The sequence below is a fragment of the Mustelus asterias genome, chromosome 12, assembly GCF_964213995.1.
Source record: "Mustelus asterias chromosome 12, sMusAst1.hap1.1, whole genome shotgun sequence".
In the NCBI taxonomy this organism is placed as follows: Eukaryota; Metazoa; Chordata; class Chondrichthyes; order Carcharhiniformes; family Triakidae; genus Mustelus; species Mustelus asterias.
In genome coordinates this window covers 11,218,108-11,240,070 of record NC_135812.1, presented here as the reverse complement: position 1 = coordinate 11,240,070, position 21,963 = coordinate 11,218,108, and the positions used below count along the sequence as shown (strand labels likewise).

The 21,963-nt window shown below is 44.2% G+C and overlaps 1 protein-coding gene across 13 annotated transcripts in view; it reads left to right on the top strand.

Moving 5' to 3' along the window:
* Positions 1 to 21,709, top strand: part of lyrm9 (LYR motif containing 9) — a 56,398-nt gene extending 34,689 nt beyond the window's left edge. For 11 of the 13 annotated variants that reach the window (XR_013499078.1, XR_013499090.1, XR_013499087.1 and 8 more), the window contains one exon: positions 21,314 to 21,706. The gene's annotated coding sequence lies outside the window, so the exon portion shown is untranslated. Of the gene's footprint in view, positions 1 to 8,273; positions 8,295 to 21,313 lie in introns of those variants that run through there. The other 2 variants (XR_013499082.1, XR_013499081.1) reach the window with 2 other exon arrangements.
* Positions 21,710 to 21,963: the final 254 nt, after the last annotated feature.

Here is a 21,963-nt window from a genome sequence, read left to right as displayed (position 1 = left end):
CTCCTGCCCCGCACTTCACAGAACTCCTTTCCGAGTTAACTTCTGAAAGGTGTCTGTCCTCTTGGCCAGAGTTTGATATTTTTTTAAAAGGTTTTCTTAATCAAATTGGCTGACTCCTCCCATCGATCAGTTTCAAAACAATGGGGTGCAAAGTGCTTACGGGATGAAACTGATTTGATCAGTTTCAATGACAAAGAGCCCAAACTGTTTTAGGAGGTATCTGATGGGCTGCTAAGTGTCCCAAGGTGGTTTCCTGGAACTGGCTCCTTTTGTCCCCACGTCATCCCAACATCCAAGAGACCACCCAGTCTCCACTTTCTGACAGTGATAACATATTGAAAAAGCACCAGTTTATGAAAATGCAGAGCAGTGAATCATGTCAGTATAGTGTAATTATTTAATTTGCTGACTTGGAGGATACAAATAGGGTGGCACGGCGGCACAGTGGTTAGCACTGCTGCCTGACAGCACCAGGGACCCGGGTTCAATTCCCAGCTTGGGTCTCTGCACTCTCTCTCCGTGTCTGCATGGGTTTCCTCCAGTTACTCCAGTTTCCTCCCACAGTCAGTTAGGTGCATTGGCCATGCTAAATTCTCCCTCAGTGTACCCGTAGAGGCGCCAGAGTGTGGCGACTAGAGGATTTTCACAGTAAATTCATTGCATTGTTAATGTAAGCCTACTTCTGACACTAACAAATAATAAATAAATATAAAATTAACAATATTTTTAAAAGGATCTACTACTATAGACTATCTGCTGTTCATTGCGTGGGTTTCCTCTGGGTGCTCCGGTTTCCTTCCACAGTCCAAAGATGTGTGGGTTAGGTTGATTGGCCATGCTAAATTGACCCTAGTGTCAGGGGAGATTAGCAGGGTAAATTTGTGGGGTTACAGGAATAGGGCCTGGGTGGGATTGTGGTTGGTGCAAACTCAATGGGCCAAATGGCCTCCTCCTACACTGCAGGGATTCTATGATACTTTACAGGTAAAAATCCAGATAAAGTAAAGACAAAATAGCCTCCACTCTCCCGATTTAATTTCAAATTTGCTGCTGTTGTCCTGCAGGTTTGTTTGGAGTTACTTATCCATTAGAACACAGATACCGCATGCTGCAATTTCACACCATCTTGCATGCATAGGCCACAAGGATTGCTACTGAGATGAGCATGTGCAAAGTCGGATTTGTGTCCAGGTGGAAGTGGGTAATTACACATGGAAGCAGCAGAGCCTGTTAATCAGAGGCATCAGCAAAGACCATTGTTGATTATGTGGAAGACAAGTCATCTCAGAAGAATAATAGAATCCCTATAGTACATGAGGAGGCCATCCGGCCCATCGAGTCTGCACCAACTCTCCAAAAGAGCATCTTATCCAGGCCCACCTGCCCTCACCCTTGTGAGGCAGCACCACCAACCATTGTGCCGCCCTTATGTCGAGTGAATGTTTGCAACAATCTGCATTCAATGGCAATCCAAGGTAAAAGTGCCTTAGAAAAAGTTTAGTTTATTTATTAGTGTCACAAGTAGGCTTACATTAACACTGCAATGAAGTTACTGTGAAAATCCCCGATTCACCACACTCCGGCACCTGTTCAGGTACACTGAGGGAGAATTTAGCACGGCCAATGCACCTAACCAGCACGTCTTTTGGTCCGTGGGAGGAAACCAGAGCGCCCGCAAGAAACCCACGCAGACACGGGGAGAACGTACAAACTCCACACAGACAGTGACCCAAGCCTAGGAATCGAATCCGGGTCCCTGCCACTGCGAGGCAGCAGTGCTAAGCACTGTGCCACCATGCCGCCAAACCCCACAAATTGTGTGTGTGGGGGGAATAGAGTTGCAACTAAAGTAGTCAATGAACCAAAATATGCTGGAGTGAGGCAGCTAATGGCAGATGATGTTTGTTAGTGCTTGTCCTGTATCCTTCAGTAAAAAAGTTATTGTGGCAGAACTTGCTGGAAACGCAACTAAATAGGGGACCTGCTAGCAGCAGTGAGAAAGAAAGAGTCACATTTCTTCATCAACATCAGAAGCCAACCGTAGTTACAAACATGTCTCTATCAAACAGATTCGCTCGCAATTTTCTTAAATACAAGATTTCTTACTAATTTTCTCCTATAATTACCTCATGATCTCAGAAGATACACTACCCAAATATTATGACTAATACTTTGTTTTCTGGCAAATAAGGAACATATTTGCTGAAATATGCGCCATTGGCAAACTCAGATTGAGTAATAAAAGGTCAAAGAGTTGGAAATCCATTGTTGCCTAACGCGATAGCTTGCTTCTTGTAAAAAGGAACACCCATGCACAGAGTGATTTTTCATTAGTGCAGTGGAGTTGGGTTGACAGTTCTGCACGAGATGCATTTTGCAGCATCGCATTCAGCTTGCTCTGAGCAACCTTAGTACATTAAAGGCCCCTTTATCAATGCTGAACATGGCAATGGTTCTGAAATGGCGTAATGTCAATCAAAATCTCCATGAATCCTACTGGGTTGCTCTGTGTGGTTTTTCAGGACATTACAGTAGGAATAGGTCATGTTTTTATTCTCAAGTTAAATCTAAAAATTGAGATTCAAGTTTTTGACTCATTCAGGGAAATTATGGCACTTGGAATGTTTTTCATTTACTCACATGCTTTGCCTCACGTTGTGTGACTAATGCATTGTTCAGTGATGCAGATAATTTCAAATTTCCTTGCATGTTCTACAAATTTAGAACTGATTCATTGATCGCCCAAGTGTCCCTGCTCTCCTGCCACTGTTTGTTTTCCATGTTCTAGAGTTGAAACACGCCCCTGTCTACATCAACGGGGGCGAAGTAGAAAGGGTCGAGAGCTTCACGTTTTTAGGTGTCCAGATCACTAACCTGTCCCATGTCAACACTATAGTTAAGAAAGCCCACCAATGCCTCTACTTTTTCAAAAGGCTAAAGAAATTTGGCATGTCAGCTACGACTCTCACCAACTTTTACAGATGCACCATAGAAAGCATTCTTTCTGGTTGTATCACAGCTTGGTATGGCTCCTGCTCTGCTCAAGGCACAAGAAACTACAAAAGGTTGTGAATGTAGCCCAATCCATCACCCAAACCAGCCTCCCATCCATTGACTCTGTCTACACTTCCTGCTGCCTCGGAAAAGCAGCCAGCATAATTAAGGACCCCACGCACCCCGAATATTCTCTCTTCCACCTTCTTCCGTCAGGAAAATGATACAAAAGTCTGAGGTCACGTACCAACCAACTCAAGAACAGCTTCTTTCCTGCTGCCATTAGACTTTTGAATGGATCTACCTTGCATTATGTTGATCTTTCTCTACACCCTAGCTGTGACTGTAACACTACATTCTGCACTCTCTCCTTTCCTTCTCTATGAACAGTATACTTTGTCTGTATAGTGCGCAAGAAACAATACTTTTCACTGTATACTAATACATGTGACAATAATAAATATCAAAATCAAATCAAATCATCTTCTGAAAGCAAATGACAATATTGTGCCAACTACTGATTAAATTCAATCTTATTTTGTACCAGAAACGGCCATAAATTTAGAGATCAAGTATCAATATCAACCTCTAGTTATCCCAGTGGCCATTAACCAGCCATTACTTTCTACACTCTCATACATGATAGATTCCTTTTGTCTCAGGATAAGTATTATGTCCATTCTTTGCATTAACAGCCAAGAGGGAAGTGGATGGCTGGGCTCTGGTTAAACCATGACGTCCTAAGCACAAATCAAGAGTCTCCCGACTTTGAATACATATCGTGTGAAATCACACAACCAGTTTCCTATGGCATGGTTTCCTCTTGGACTGAATTTGAATTTGTGAACACTCCCTTTACGATGTGGAGTTGCCGGCATTGGACCGGGGTGGGCACAGTAAGTAGTCTCACAACACCAGGTTAAAGTCCAACAGGTTTATTTGGTAGCATGAGCTTTCGGAGCGCTGCTCCTTCATCTGGTGAGCCTCTTTACTTCATTTATAAGTGGCGAAGATGTGAAAACATTAGTACGGACCCCTACTGTCCATGTTAAATTTGCCCATTTAAAATTAAAATTAAAAGCCAATAAGATTGCTACCAGTCAGGAAGGAAGTTTTTGACATTCTTTTCAAATATGTTTGCAAAATATAAGGATTGCTTTTGAGTGCTTTATTGCAGATTTTAATACAAGAAGAGGCGATGGCCGAGTGGTATTATCGCTAGACTATTAATCCAGAAACTCAGCTAAAGCTGAGGAAGAAGGTGGAAGAGAGAATGTACGGGGTGCGTGGGGTCCTTAATTACACTGACTGCTTTGCCGAGGCAGCGGGAAGTGTAGACAGAGTCGATGGATGGGAGGCTGGTTTGCGTGATGGATTGGGCTATATTCACAACTTTCTGTAGTTTCTTGCGGCCTTGGGCAGAGCAGGAGCCATACCAAGCTGTGATACAACCATAACGCGGGTTCGAATCCTGCCGCGACAGATGGTTGAATTTGAATTCAATTAAAAATATCTGGAATTAAAAGTCTACTGATGACCATGAAACCATTGTTGATTGTCGGAAAAACCCATCTGGCTCACTAATGTCCTTTAGGGAAGGAAAGCTTACTCGGTCTGGCCTACACCTGACTCCAAAACCACAGCAATGTGGTTGACTCTTAACTACCCTCTGAAATGGCCTAGCAAGCCACTCAGCTCAAGGGCAACTAGGGATAGGCAATAAATGCTGGCCAGCCAGCAACACCCATGTCACATGAATGAATTTTTTAAAATCATGAAGAGGAAGCAAGTCAAAGGAGACCAGGCTACCTGTATCCATCATGACACTTGCATTCTTTTCTGTCAATGGTAGAATTACCCCCACAGGCTCGAGGTCAGTGGAGGGTCATAGTTGCAAAGCACAGCTATTTGTTGCAATCATGCTTACAATCAACCTCCAGCATGTTGATAGCACTACTTGTGACAGCCAAAGTGACTGGACTACTGTGATAAACACAGTAAGAAGTCTCACAACACCAGGTTAAAGTCCAACAGGTTTATTCGTGAACGACACACGACACAACAACGCAGAGTCGCTGAGCAGAGACTGATAGCCAAGTTCCACACACATGAGGACGGCCTCAACCAGGATCTTGGATTCATGTCACACTATCTGTAACCCCCACGATTTGCCTGGGCTTGCAAAATCTCACTAACTGTCCTGGCTGGAGACAATGCACATCTCTTTAACCTGTGCTTAACCCTCTCTCCACTCACATTGTCTGTACCTTTAAGACTTGATTACCTGTAAAGACTCGCATTCCAATCATTATTTTGTAAATTGAGTTTGTGTCTTTATATGCCCTGTTTGTGAACTGAAATCCCACTCACCTGATGAAGGAGCAGCGCTCCGAAAGCTAGTGGCTTGTGCTACCAAATAAACCTGTTGGACTTTAACCTGGTGTTGTGAGACTTCTTACTGTGTTTACCCCAGTCCAACGCCGGCACCTCCACATCATGACTACTGTGATGCACAGGGGAATCCAAAAAGGCGCAGGTATTATTAGAGTATGCAGACAGAGACTGCTTTCTTCAGTTTTATTGGATTTACGTGAGGTAACACTACAAAGAATTTTTCGAACCTTTGTTCAGAAGATGAATAGTTGTCTATAGAATCTGCGATAGAACACATTGTACACAATTAGCGGAAACATAGAACCATAGAAAAGCTGCGGCAAAGAAGGAGGACATTCAGCCCATCTTGCTCATGCCAGCCTGAGGACATGCAGGTGCCCTTTCTAATCCCACCTTCCTGCACCTAGCCCATAGCCCTGCAGCTTACAGTACTTAAGGTGGAGATCCAGGTACTTTTTAGGGTTTCTGCTTTCACCACCAACTCAGGAAACAAATTCCAGGCACCCACTACCCTTTGTAAATAAAAGTTTTCCTCATGTCCCCTCTACACCTTCTGCCACTTACCTTGTATCTATGTCCTCTGGTTCAAGAATTCTCCGCCAAGGGAAACAATTTTATTCTGCCCACTCTATCTCTTGCCCTCATAATTTTGTACACCTCAATCAAGTCACTCCTCAACCTTCTTTGTTCCAAGGAAAATAACCCCAACCTATCCAATCTCTCCTCGTAGCTACATTTTTCTAGCTCTAGCAACATTCTTGTAAACCTCCTCTGCCCTCTCTCCAGAGCAATTACCTCCTTCCTGTAATGTGACCAGAACTGCACACAGTATTCCAGTTGTGGCCTCACCAGTGTTATATACAATTCCAACATTAAGTCCTTACTTTAGCATTCTGTATCTCTGCCATTGAAGGAGAGAATTCCATATGTCTTCTTTACAACTCTGTCTACTTGAACTGCTGCCTTTAGGGACTTGTGTACATGTACACCAAGATCTCTCACTTCATCTACCCCTCTTAGTATATTCCCATTTATTGTGTATTCCCTATAACTGTTTGATCCCCCTAAATGCATGACCTCACAGTTGTCTATGTTAAAATCCATCTGCCACTTTACTGCCCACTCCATGAACCCATTGATATCGTTTTGGAGATTATAGCTATCCTCTATACTCTCCACCACTTGGCCAAGAGCCTCATTCCTTGCTTTCTTGTGTTCTTTTGTTCAAATTTTTATCATTGTACTTTGAGTTTAGTGAATATAAAATCCATACTTGGAGCCATGCCTCGGTACTTCTGACCACCTACCTAAACATTATTATTGTAATTACAAGTAAACTTGTGATTAAGTTCAATTGTTTCTATGATATGAGGCCAAGTACCAGTCTTTTTAACTAGTTAATTGTTGCACTTGCTGGTACACTGTAGGAGAGTTGATAAGGAAGGATCTGCAATAGGGGAAAGCTCTTAGTCAGCTGATCCTTAATTGTAGGGTAAGTGTACTAGGTTTTTGATTTGATTTGATTTGATTTATTATTGTCACATGTATTAACATACAGTGAAAGGTATTGTTTCTTGCGCGCTATACAGACAAAGCATACCGTTCATAGAGAAGAAAATGAGAGTGCAGAATGTAGTGTTACAGTCATAGCTAGGGTGTAGAGAAAGATCAACTTAATGCAAGGTAGGTCCATTCAAGAGTTTGACGGCAGCAGGGAAGAAGCTGTTTTTGAGTCGGTTGGTACGTGACCTCAGACTTTTGTATCTTTTTCCCGACGGAAGAAGGTGGTAGAGAGAATGTCCGGGGTGCGTGAGGTCCTTAATTATGCTGGCTGCTTTTCCGAGGCAGCAGGAAGTGTAGACAGAGTCAACGGATGGGAGACTGGTTTGCGTGATAGATTGGGTTACATTCACGACCTTTTGTAGTTCCTTGCGGTCTTGGGCAGAGCAGGAGCCATACCAAGCTGTGATGCAACCATCAACGGGGACAAAGTAGAAAAGGTCAAGAGCTTCAAGTTTTTAGGTGTCCAGATCACCAACAACCTGTCCTGGTCCCCCCATGCTGACACTATCGTAACCTAGCCTTTTACAGTAGCTTCATTGGGAGCTGGTTGGTAAGGCTGGGTTGAGCAGTAGCAATTATATACCAGTCGAGACAATATGCCCACAAACATCTAAAGCCATTACAGCAGATTATTTCCCATGGGGTCAGTCAGGGAGGGTAAAGAGGTGAGAGTAAGTCAAAGGAAGTGGATGCATATTTGACAAGAAAGAATGAGGGGAGGGAAAGGGTCAGAGAGAGGGAGAAAGACGCGCATCTTTACCTCTGTTTGAACTTTCCAAAGGTCTAATTTTCTGTAGTCGAGTAAAATAAGGGAGAAGATAAAGAGAATAGAAGAGCACACAGCTGTATCTTTTTGCAAATCTGTTGCACAGTAATAAATCTGACATTAGCACGCATCTTATGGTTTCCTGTAAAAGACTCCACCCTCACTGATACAGCCTTTTACTGTAACGCACACTGTAACAATACAAGCCTCTTACAAAACTCAGAATGCTTGACTGCTGAGTCTTCTATTTCAGAGTGTGTGACATAATATGGGGAAGTGAATTATGGCCAAAGGCTGTTTCCAACTGATAACTTGATAATTGACAGGAAAATTAACTGCAAATTAAGTACAAAATCATTTAAAGCTTTGGAGGCATTTAGTCAGCCACAGAAAATTTACACAATAAGTATTCACGTATTTATTGGTAGATAGGAATGGGTGGCATTAAGATGGGTACAGGTAGCCTGTTCTCCTTTGACCTGCTTCCTCTTCTTGTGTTATAATCTGCCATTAAGCAGAGTAAAGCAATCCTCATATTTTCCACTTCCCCATCCAGTTGTGAATGGTGGTGGACAATTAAACAACTCGCTGGAGGAGGAGGCTCCACAAATATCCCCATCCCTCAAGTTGGAGGAGTCCAGCACATTTGTGCAAAAAGATAAGACTGAAACATTTGCAATGAAATGCTGAGTGGATGATCCATCTCGGCTTCCTCCGGAGGTTCCCAGCATCACAGGGTTAGTCTCCAGCTAAATTCGATTCACTCCGTGTGATATCAAGAAATGGCTGAAGACACTGGATACTGTAAAATCTATGGGCCCTGACAATGTCCTAGCCCTAGCCAAGCTGTTCCAGTATAGCTACAACCTTGGCAATGTGAAAAGCAGGACAAATCCAACCTGACCAATGACTGCCCCATCAGACTACTCTTGATCATCAGTAAAGTGATGGAAGGAGTCACCAACATCATGCGGCACTTCCTTAGCAATTACCTTGGAAATAAGTCATCTCAGCTCTAGGACATCACTGCAAGAGTTCTTCAGGGTTGTATCCTAGGCCCAGCCATCTTCAGCTGCTTCATCAATGACCTTCCCTCCACCACAAGGTCAGAAATGGGGATGTTCACTGAAGATTGCACAATGTTCAGCACCATTCGCGACTCCTCAGATTCTGAAGCAGTCCATGTCCAAATACAACAACACCTAGACAATATGCAGGCTTGGGCTGTCAAGGGCAAGTGACATTCAGATCACATAAGTGCTAGGCAATGACCATCTCCAACAAGGGAGAATTTAACCATTGTCCCTTGACATTCAATGTCATTACCATCACTGAATCCCCCACTATCAACATCCTAGGGGATTACCATTGACCAGAAATTCAACTGGACCCGCCATATAAATACTGTGGCAACAAGAGCAGGTGAGCGGCTGGGAATCCTGCGGCGAGTAACTCCCCTCCCGACTCCACTTGTAGATTTTGTCCACAATCTACAAGGCAAAAATCAGGAATGTGATGGAATACTCTGGATGAGTGTAGTTCCACTCAAGAAGCTTGACACCACCCAAGACAAAGCAGCCCGCTTGATTGGTATCCCTACCACAAATATTCACTCCCTCTACCACTGACAACAATTAGCAGCACCGTGTACCATCTACAAGACGCATTGCAGGAACCCACCAAGGCTCCTTAGACAGCACCTTCCAAATCCACAACTATCATCTAGCAGGGCAAGGGTAGAATCTAATTCAAATTATTCTCAACTGAAAACAGGTTGACATTGGCCATAGAGTCAGAAAACTACTGCAAGTTGGTCAATCAGTCAGTAGTTATTATTTTCTTCTGAATTTAATAGAAATCTCTCAGACATTGATATCATAATATTACATAATATTAGAGAGTTAAATCCCTGACAATAGAAAATTAGTAATTATTTGAAATTCTCTGAAATTTAATCTTACAAAGACTAACAATCCTTGGAATGGGTAAATTTGCGCTGTAAATATTTAACCATTCCAACAAAGAACAATAGTCACTCATAGCAAATTTGCAAACACATTGAACATTCATTAATCTTGACTGGCTTGTCAGTCAACTTTTGCAGAAACAGCCGCAATCTTTTCTTCGAAAGCACGTGAATCCGTGAAATCAGATAGTTATCTCACAAAATACCCAAACCAATGGACCCTGAAGGAAATACATTCTTACATTGTCCTGCGCCTGTAAAAACAGCCAGTTGAAATCTTCAAATTTCTCTTCCTGCACCAGCCTTTCTGGGAGCAAAGTGAAAAAAAACTGCTTTGAGAAACATGGGCACGACTGACCCTATGGTCAGTGCCAACTCGGAGCCACACATCCTTTACACAGGGGCTGGGGGATGGGATAAAAAGTTGCATCATCACTCTGCACCTGTTTTTAGTCATGAATAATTTGAGTCAGATTCTAAGAGTGTGGTTGCTACTTCCTTGTGTGACGATACGCTGTCTGACCCAGTACAGGTCATGGGATTGGCAAGTCATCTTACTGTACCTAGGACTACACTCTGTACCCAGAGCGGCAGGGTGGCACAGTGGTTAGCACTGCTGTCTCACAGCGCCAGGAACCCAGGTTCAATTCCAGCCTTGGGTCACTGCCTGTGTGGAGCTTGCCTGTTCTCCCCGTGTCTGCATGGGTTTCCGCCGGGTGCTCTGTTTTCCTCCCACAGTCTGAAAGATGTGCTGGTTAGGTGCATTGGCCATGTTAAATTCTCCCTCAGTGTAACCGAACAGACTCCAGAATGTGGTGACTCGGGGACTTTCACAGTAACTTCATTGTAGTGTTAATGTGAGCCTACTTATGACACTAATAAATAAACTTTAAAAATACTTTGCATCTCTTGCATTTCTGACTGCACTGATTGCTCATTCATTCTATTTCAAGCTGTGATGTTTGGTGACTATTTTTTCGAGAGAGAAAGGATGTGGGGTAAGTTATTTTTAAGCGTTGTGTCTCACAAGGCATATTGGGCCAGATTTCTCTGGGTGGCAAGTGAACAGCACCAATCCTTTGTTAGACTTGCACTTTCCTGCGAGGTTTCGCATGGCAAGTTGTTGCCAGTGGAAAATTAAAACAGCGTAGCACCCTTTATAGGGCATCTGTGACCAGTCTGAATATGGCAAGGAATTGTGCATCTCCTTCTTCATTATCATTAATGAACCATTAATGAGGAAGAGCCTGAAACAGGAAATATAAATGTGCAGGGTAGGCCATTCAGTCCTTTGAGCCTGCAGCACCATTCAATATGATCATGGCTGATCATGCACTCTCAATATCCCATTTCAGCTTTCTCTCCATACCCCTTGATCCCTTTAGCCACAAGGGCCACGTCCAGCTCCCTCCTGAACATATCTAACAAACTGGCCCCAACAGGCTTCTGTGGTAGAGAATTCCACGGGTTCACAACTGAATGAAGAAGTTCTTCCTCATCTCAGTCCTGAATGGCTTACCCCTTCTTCTTAGACTGTGACCTCTAGAGTAAGTATATGTATTTTAAATCTCCACCAATACTTCAATAATTATCTCCCAATAATTGAAATTTGAAGGAATGGGATTCCACAGTCGGAATTCTCCGACCGTTCGCACCAGCAGGATTCTCCGATCCCTATAGCAGTGCACCCCTGTCCGTGGGTTTCCTGCCAGCGTGGGGTGACCTCAATGGGAATTCCCTTTGTCAGCGGCGGGAACAGAGAATCCTGCCACCTCCCGCCGGCGGTAAACACACGGCTAGGAGGCTGGAGATTCTCATCCCACATTTCTTAAAGTTAATTTTCAATGCCAGAGGAGATATATGACAAATTAAGACGTAACCACATTGTTGAAATAACACTGAGCTGGAATAACAACATAACTTTTTGTGATGGGTTTATCATACAGTCCCTGCAGTGCAGAAGGAGGCCATTCGGCCCATCGAGTCTGTACTGACCACAATCCCGCCTATTCCCGTAACCCCACGCATTTACCCTGCTATTCCCCCTAACATTAGGGTCAATTTAGCATGGCCAATTAATCTAACCCGCACATCTTTGGACTCTGGGAGGAAACCAGAGCACCCGGAGGAAACCCACGCAGACACGGGGAGAACGTGCAGACTCCACAGACACAGTGATCTGAGGCCGGAATTGAACCCGGGACCCTGGCGCTGTGAGGCAGCAGTGCTAACCACTGTGCCACCATGCCACTCTAAAGCCATGACATCGGTAGACATTCATCACTCGACTAATTTGAATGACTCCATCTTTCTCCCTGGCAACTGTCTCAGACTAATCCAGATTGTTTGCAACATTGGTGCCATATTTGACTCCAAGATAATCTTCTAGCCACACACACCTGCACCAAGGCCATCTGACTTCATCTCTGCTTCAGTTAATCTGCTGCTGAAATGCTCGTTCATGCCTTTGTTACCTTTAGACTTGACTATTCCAACATGCTCATGGCTGGTCTCCCATATTCTATCCACTGCAAACTTGAGGTGTGTTGCCCATGTCAAAACTCACACCAAGTCCTGTTCACCTATCAGTCCTTCACCCACATCAAGGAACATCTTGATTTTAAAATTCTCATCTTTGCTTTCATCTCCCTCTATGTCAGGATGAGCGAGGCCATAAAATTCCACCTGATATCTCCTTACGTAGCACAGTGTCATATTGTGTTTTAAAATGTTCTTAGAATCCATAGAATCCCACAGTGCAGAAGGAGGCCATTCGGCCCATCGAGTCTGCACCGACCACAATCCCACCCAGGCCCCACTCCCGTAACCCCACATATTTACCCTGCTAATCTCCTGATACAAGGGTCAATTTAACATGGCCAATCAGCCTAACCCGCATATCTTTGGACTGTGGGAGGAAACCGGAGCGCCCAGAGGAAACCCACGCAGACACGGGGGAAAACGTGCAAACTCCACATAGACAGTGACCCAAGGCCGGAATTGAACCCGGGACCCTGGCGCTGTGAGGCAACTTTTGTGAGAAGCTTTAGGCTGTCTGATTAAAGTACTATATAAATATAAGTTGTCGTTTTGGAACCAAATGACAAAGTGCCATTTTCACACAGCACACAGAGAAGTGCTGTATCTGAGGCAGCACCCTCTAGGTTTTCATTTCAGCAGCACACATTATCTAAATATTGAGCTGAAAACACAATTCTCTAGTTCAGATCAATTGGGAGTTTTGTGTTAGTCCCCTAAGATATAGTATCACAGCGTTAGATATTGTGTTAGTATGGACAAGCCCCCAAATGTAAGATGCCTAGACTGCTTACAAGTGTCATAGTCATACAGCACAGAAACAGGCTGAAAAAGCATCCCACCCAGGCCCTCTCCGCCACCCTATCCCCGTAACCCCATGCACTTACCATGGCTAATCCTCCTAACCTACACATCTTTGGACACTAAGGGACAATTTAGTATGGCTAATCCACCTAACCTACACATTTTTGGAGTGTGGGAGGAAACCGGAGCACCTGGAGACACGGGGAGAAACGCAACACATTCACCCAAGGCCAGAATTGAACCCGGGTCCCTGGCGCTGTGAGGCAGCAGTGCTAACCACTGTGCCACCAGGTCACTAATACTGCTACCCCACAGAAAATATTGAAGGCAAAGCTCTAATCTTGTAATAAAGGCTCTGGTCTGAGTGATTAATGTTAGCTCTGGATGTCAATGTTTCTTTTATTCTGTCCTCAGTTTGATGAGTGCAAGGATCACAAAACAATTGCACCTGTTACAACTCGGGCGACAAATTTTGTATTCAAGCTGTCTGCCAGATGTTGGTCACCATGGGAGAATTTACAACCAAAACTTGACCTTTGTGTGTAAATAGCTGAGATGAATAATGAATCATTACAAGCATTGTGGTATACACTGGATACAGTATAAAACACCACTGGTCTCACCAAATTATATGTGCGGCACGGTGGCACAGTGGTTAGCACTGCTGCCTCACAGTACCAGGGACCCGGATTTGATTCCTGCCTTGGTTCACTGTCTGTGCGGAGTCTGCACGGTCCCCCCATGTCTGCGTGAGTTTCCTCCGGGTGCTCCGGTTTCCTCCCACAGTCCGAAACTGATGTATGAGGAGAGATTGATTTGGTTAGGATTGTTTTCCACTGGAATTCAGACGAATGAGGGGGGATCTCATAGAGACTTATAAAATTCTAACAGGACTAGACAGGATAGATGCAGGGAGGACGTTACCGATGGCGGGGGGAGTCCAGAACCAGGGGTCACAGTCTGAGGATTCGGGGTAGACCATTTAGGACGGAGATGAGGCGACATTTCTTCACCCAAAGAGTGGTGAGCCTGTGGAATTCATTACCACAGGAAGTAGTTGATGCCAAAACATTGAATGTATTCAAGAGGCGGCTGGATATAGCGCTTGGGGTGAATGGGATCAGAGGTTATGGGGAGAAAGCAGGATTAGGCTATTGAGTTGGACAATCAGCCATGATCGTGATGAATGGCGGAGCAGGCTCGAAGGGCCGAATGGCCTCCTCCTGCTCCTATCTTCTATGTTTTTATGTTTCTATGAAAGACGTGCTGGTTAGGTGCATTGGCCATGCTAAATTCTCCCTCAGCGAACCCAAACAGGTGCCGGAGTGTGGCGACCAGGGAAGTTTCACAGTTACTTTATTGCAGTGTTAATGTAAGCCTACTTGTGACGAATAAATAAACTTTAATCAACTTTATTATAAGGAGTAAAGTTATACCAAGGGCCAATCAACTAAATTTGTTCACAATACCATACTTACGAGTTGCTGTCCTATTGTAGTGTGCTTGCATTTACGTCAAAAGACTAAGGGTTCAAGTCCCACTCCAGGGATTTGAACGCGTTCTCACCTGAAAATACAATGAAGTACTGAGGGAGTAGTGCATTGTTGGAGGTTCTGTTCCTTGGATGAGATGTTAAACTAACGCCCAGTCCGCCCTCTCAGGAGGATGTGAAATATCCCAATTCGCTGTTTCGAAGAGGGGAAGGAGAGTTCTCCTGGTTTACTGATTATTCCTCAATCAAGATCAATAAAAACAGATGCTCTGGTCATTAGGCAGGATTTTCCTGTCCCGTCTGCCCTGGGACCAGAAATTCCTACCCGAGGTCAACGGACCTTTAGCCTGTCCATCATATTCACAATCATTCCTGCAACAATTCCCACTGAGGATTGGAAGATTTAGCCTATATCTTATTGCTACTGGTGCGACCTTTGTCTGTCTAAATTGGCTGTCATGTTTGCTACATTGCAACAATGCCTACATTGTGTTGTGACTGTATGGTTATATGTGTTTTAGTATATAATTTTTTGTTTAATTTGTATATAAGTTTAATTGTAGAAAATGGGATAAATGCAATTAAAACAAGCTTGGAGCCGATTACAGTAAAAAAGCTGGGGTTGTGTTGCCTTGAGAAATCGACAGCTAGAAGGATAAGGTAATTAAAATGGTGGGCCTTAGAGATTGCCTGCACATCTAAAGAAATAACAGCTCAAAAGGTGAATAAAGATATAGAGAAGCTATAAAATATCAGGTCAGCTTAGCAGTCTAAACATCTTACATTTAAGAATTTGCTGCAATTACTGATGCAATATCTAATCTTGTGATGCCATATCTCAGAGAACTAATAATGAATCTAGTTCAGATCAGAGTAGAGCAGACAAGGCTAAGGGGGGACATAATTGAGGTGTATAAAATTGTGATGGATATGAACAGGGTGAGCGGGAAACAGCTGTTCCCCTTGGTTTAGGGGGTCAATTATGAGGGTAAGGGGCAGAGGATTCAGAGGGGATTTGAGAAAAGGCTTTTTCACTCTGTGGGAATCTGATATGCACTGCCTGAGAAGGTAGTGGAGGCCGGAAACTTTGCAACCATTAAAAAATATTTGGATGTGTACTTGAAAATATCATAACATTCACGGATATGGGACAAGTGCAGGAAAATGGGATTAGGGCATCTTTAGTGGTAGTTATTGTTGGTACAGACTTGATGGGTTGAAGGGCCTTTTCTACGCTGTATGACTCTATGACTGAAAAATAAATTGTGAATGAGGGATAATTAACACAAAGGTCTGTTTGAGGACAGCCCAGGGCAGGTTATGTTGTCATGGAGGTGAGTGGAGTTTAGGAAAGCTCTTTGGTTTCAACTTATCTGGGTGTTTGCTGGCAAAGTTAGCTGCAGCTTAGAACTGGCTTATAGTTTGCAGCTTACTGCGAGACGATAGCCCAAGAAAATGGTAGCCAGGATTGTACTGTATGCAAAGTAAAAACAATTAACTTTAGTCACCATGTGGAAAGCAGCTGAGGCTTAATCTCAGTTTGAACCTTGTGAGATAACAGAAGCTGGAAGATTACCTGGTTTGATTTTGATTTGATTTGATTTATTATTGTCACATGTATTAACATATAGTGAAAAATATTGTTTCTTGCCCGCTATACAGACAAAACATACCGTTCATAGAGAAGGAAAGGAGAGAGTTCAGAATGTAGTGTTACAGTCATAGCTAGGGTGCAGAGAAAGATCAACTTAGAAACATAGAAACATGGAAAAACTACAGCACAAACAGGCCCTTCGGCCCACAAGTTGTGCCGAACACATCCCTACCTTCTAGACTTACCTATAACCCTCCATCCTATTAAGCTCCATGTACTCATCCAGGAGTCTCTTAAAAGACTCTATTGAGTTCGCCTCCACCACCACTGACGGCAGCCGATTCCACTCGCCCACCACCCTCTGCGTGAAAAACTTACCCCTAACATCTCCCCTGTACCTACCCCCCAGCACCCTAAACCTGTGTCCTCTTGTAGCAGACATTTCCACCCTGGGAAAAAGCCTCTGAGAGTCCACCCGATCTATGCCTCTCAACATCTTATACACCTCTATTAGGTCTCCTCTCATCCTTCGTCTCTCCAAGGAAAAAAGACCGAGCTCCCTCAGCCTACCCTCATAAGGCATGCCACTCAATCCAGGCAACATCCTTGTAAATCTCCTCTGCACCCTTTCAATCTTTTCCACATCCTTCCTATAGTGAGGCGACCAGAACTGAGCACAGTACTCCAAGTGGGGTCTGACGAGGGTCTTATATAGCTGCATCATTATCCCCGGACTCCTAAACTCAATCCCTCGATTGATAAAGGCCAGCACACCATACGCCTTCTTAACCACCTCCTCCACCTGCGGGGCCGATTTTAGAGTCCTATGGACCCGGACCCCAAGGTCCTTCTGATTCTCCACAGTACTAAGAGTCTTTCCCTTTATATTGTACTCCTTCATCCCATTTGACCTACCAAAATGGACCACGACGCATTTATCTGGGTTGAAGTCCATCTGCCACTTGTCCGCCCAGTCTTGCATCCTATCTATGTCCCTCTGTAACTTCTGACATCCCTCCAGACTATCCACAACCCCACCAACCTTCGTGTCGTCGGCAAACTTACCAACCCATCCCTCCGCTTCCTCATCCAGGTCATTTATGAAAATGACAAACAGCAAGGGTCCCAGAACAGATCCCTGGGGCACACCACTGGTGACCGACCTCCATTTAGAAAAGGACCCATCTATACCCACTCTCTGCCTTCTTTGGGCAAGTCAGTTCTGGATCCCTTTGGATCCCATGCCCTTTCACTTTTTCTAGAAGCCTTGCATGGGGGACCTTATCGAACGGCTTGCTAAAATCCATATAAACCACATCTACCGCCTTCCCTTCGTCAATGTGTTTAGTCACATTTTCGAAGAACTCCACCAGGCTCGTAAGGCACGATCTGCCCTTGACAAAGCCATGCTGAGTGTTCTTGAGCATACTAAACCTCTCTAAATGCTCATATATCCTGTCCCTCAGGATCTTCTCCATCAGTTTACCAACCACTGAGGTTAGACTCACAGGTCGGTAATTACCTGGGCTATCCCTATTCCCCTTCTTGAAAATAGGAACCACATCCGCAATTCTCCAATCCTCTGGCACCTCTCCCGTCTCCATCGACGACGCAAAGATCATCGCCAGAGGCTCTGCAATCTCTTCCCTCGCCTCCCACAGTAACCTGGGGTACATCCCATCCGGACCCGGCGACTTATCTATCGTGATGCCATTCAAAGATTCCAGCACCACCTCTTTCTTAAAGTCCACATACTCAATCCTTTCAGTCCACCGCAAGCCCGCAGTACATCCACCCAGGTCCTTCTCCTCTGTGAAAACCGAGGCAAAATACTCATTGAGCACCTCTGCCATTTCTACTGGTTCCGTACAGACTTTCCCGCCTTCACCCTTTATGGGCCCTATTCCGTCACGTCTCATCCTTTTACTCTTCACATATTTATCTGTGTTATGCAAGATAAGTCCATTCAAAAGTCTGACAGCAGCAGGGAAGAAGCTGTTCTTGAGTCGGTTGGTGCGTGACCTCAGACTTTTGTATCTCTTTCCCGACGGAAGAAGGCGGAAGAGAGAATGTCCGGGGTGCGTGGGGTCCTTGATTATACTGGTGAGAGAATGTATAGTGGGCCTCACAGTGTCTTATTACAAAAGAAAGTAATCACCAGGTTAGCTTGGAAGCATTGGAGATTAACCAGAACAAGGGCCGAGGCATCCACAGTCAACAGAGGGCAAATGAAAGTTTTAGCTCTGAAAATAACTGGAGCTGAGGAGAGTTTTCCAGCGTATCAGGCTAGGTTTTTGTGCTCAAAGTAAAATGGAACTTGAATTCTTGTCTGAGGGGTGAGAGTGTTGCTAACTAAGCTGCGGCCAAAAGGAAGTAAAAAGTTCTTTGATGATTGCAATGGAAGCAAAATATAATTATATAATTGTAATTAATTATAATTATATAATTATATATTATATAAAATATAATTTAAAATATGCTCACCGAACTTCAGAACTAAAATAAATTCAAACTGTCGGGTAAGGAAAAAAAACATTCAGCCAAATGTGGAGTATCTTTGAACAAATTGTTGCTACTTCCTTGTGTGACGATAGCTGTCTGACCCAGTACAGGTTAACAAGTCATCTTATTGAACCTCGGGCTGCACTCTGTACCCAGGGTGACACGGTGGCACAGTGGTTAGCACTGCTGCTAGGGACCCGGGTTCAATTCCCGGCTTGGGTCACTGTCTGTGTGGAGTTTGCACATTCTCCCCGTGTCTGCATGGGTTTACTCCGGGTGCTCTGGTTTCCTCCCACACTCCAAAGATGTGCAGGTTAGGTGGATTGGCCATGCTAAATTGCCCCTTAGTGTCAGGGGGACTGGCTAGGGTAAATGCATGGAGTTGTGGGGATAGGGCCTGGGTGTGATTGAGGCCGAATGTCCTCTTTCTGCACTGTAGGATTCTATGATTCTAAGAAATATACTAAATATAAAAGCATTCCAAAAAAGTCTTTAACTCTGAGTTAAAGCCTTCGAATTTGGCCCCGGAGAACAAAGGAATTACCCATCTGCAGTTGAAACTTCCCGGGCAATTCTTGCAGAGCCCTGGTGGCGGCACGGTAGCGCAGTGGTTAGCACTGCTGCTTCACAGCTCCAGGGTCCCGGGTTCGATTCCCGGCTCGGGTCATTGTCTGTGTGGAGTTTGCACATTCTCCTCGTGTCTGCGTGGGTTTCCTCCGGGTGCTCCGGTTTCCTCCCACAGTCCAAAGACGTGCGGGTTAGGTTGATTGGCCAGGTTAAAAATTGCCCCTTAGAGTCCTGGGATGTGTAGGTTAGAGGGATTAGCGGGTAAATATGTGGGGGTAGGGCCTGGGTGGGATTGTGGTCGGTGCAGACTCGATGGGCCGAATGGCCTCCTTCTGCACTGTAGGGTTTCTATGAATTCTATGAATTCTATGTTGAGACTTCCCAGGGGTCTTCCAGTGCATCTTCCAGGATATCTCCGAGATATGACTACCCGGAAACCGAAACATCTGAGTCATTGTTCCATGAAATCTAGCCTGACACTTCAGCGCACTGTGCCTTCAGAGAACACTGTCTTTTGCAATAAGCTCACCAAGGCCTGAACTGCTTTCTCTTGTGGAGGTAAAAGATTCCATGGCGCTATTCCAAAGAGGGGTCGGGCAACTTGCTCTAGTTTGATCATTGCCACATTGCTGTTTGTAGGACTTTGGTGGGAGTGTATAGGCTGTCAAGTTGTCTGCATGACAACAATACTTTCAAAAGTACTTCCTTGGCTATAAAGAGCTTTGGCACATCCTGAGATTGTAAAAGGTACAATAATAAATGAAAGTTATCCCCTTCTTAGTCAGAGTTGACCTTTGTAAAACATTTTGATTTTATTGCACCTCCATAGCTGGTATTTCAGGGTGTATGTGAAAGGTAGCAATTCTCACAGGTAGGCTCACTGCTATCTTGCACTGGTTCTCACCTTCACCCAACTCTCACCTGTGGCTACAGGTAGTTGTTAGCATGTGACAACGGCTATAACCCAGTAAACCACTTCGGCCAGCAGGTCAAAACAGGGTCAACCTCTTATTCCAGAGAAGTTATTAAAAAAATCAGAGTCTATTACTTTTTTGCAACTATTGGCACAAACTGGTAGGATGCTATTAAAATGGGTCTTTTTGGCACTAGTAAAATTGAACCGCCCTGTAGTCTGTAAGCCATGTCTGGGCTGCACCTAAGAGAAAGGAAATGTAATAACTCCACAGAGGTGAATGTCCCGTCACCAAGTTACTTTATTTACACCATACATCTGTACACAGCCAGCTCTCCAGTTGCCCCCTGCTGAATGCAGGCTGGGAGTCTGACACACCTGCTTTAAATAGGGGAGCATGAGGCTCCCTGATTTAACCATCAATTAGGACTCATCAGGTAGTTCTTTTTGGGTACCAACAAAATAAACAAAATCAAATTAACTCAGGGACAACTCAAAAAGGGCAGTTCCCCAAAAGGAGGGGGAACCGCCCAAAATAAAAGACAAAGCACAAAGGAAACTTAAAACATCAAATTAAAATGTGGTTATCGCGGTCAATAATACACCCCAGTCCCTGCGGTGTCCTGGGCAAGACTCATCGGGTATGTCTTTTCACACCAACCAAATAAACTAACTCAAATTAACTTAGGGACAAATTAAAAGGGGCAGCTCCCCAAAAGGAAGGGGGAACAGCCCGAACCAAAAACAAAGTCGAAAGGAAACTTAAAACATCAAACCAAAAGGTGATTATCGGGGTCGATAATACACCCCAAGACTCATCAGGTAGCTCATACTCTAGCACGCCAACCTCATTAGCCTGGCTGAAGTTATCACAGGAAAGAATAGGGACAGGGCATTCTTTGCAATTGATACAATTAGTAGTCAGAGTTCTGTGAGTCAAGGAACCAGAAAGCAGTTTATTTTTTTTATTATTCGTGTGACATGGGCGTCGCTGGCTGGCCAGCATTTATTGCCCATCCCTAGTTGCCCTTGGAGGGCAGTTGAGAGTCAACTACATTGCTGTGGCTCTGGAGTCACATGTAGACCAGACCGGGTAAGGACGGGTAGATTTCCTTCCCTAAAGGACATTAGTGAACCAGATGGGTTTTTCTGACAATTGACAATGGTTTCATGGTCATCAGTAGATTCTTAATTCCAGATTTGTTTTTATTTGTTTTTAGACACAGTTGAGGTGGTGAAGAAGCAGCAGCAGCAGAGAGAGAGGGATAACCATCTCCCAAGAAAGAGCTCAGCTAAAAATGGAATTCCGAAGACAAATACCAGTTCGTGCAAAAGATCGTATTCTTCGCTGAACCAAAAAAACCATTCCCAAGTCCTGGTCACTTAAGCTGAACTGTGCAGTGATCACTGGCTGGATTTGACCAATAGGTTTGTGGTTGTTGTTTGGGCAACGGGCTCACAGCCGGGTTTAGGATTACGGGGCAAATAGGTACTTTTGGGTTTTCAGTCTTTAATGGACAAAGTGATTACTGGTAATTTGCTGAGGCATATGATTGTTCTTTATAGTTTTATTACATTTCTTCTACTTAATAAACACTTGTATTTGTTTGTATAACAAAAGAGAGATCTGAGTTCTCACTGTTTCTGCACACGTTGCTCAATAATATCCAAAAGGAAATACACCGTATGAAATCAGTGTTTTGGGTTGGAGCTCTCTCACATGACAGGTTTTTGTAACACCACCTGAATCTTAAGTGCCTAGAAATCTTTTACAAAACCTACCAACTTGCTGAAGCAGATTAATAAATCACCAAACATCTTTTGTTAGGATACTCGTTTAAGTTAAGGAAGTAGTCAGAGTCTTCTGATG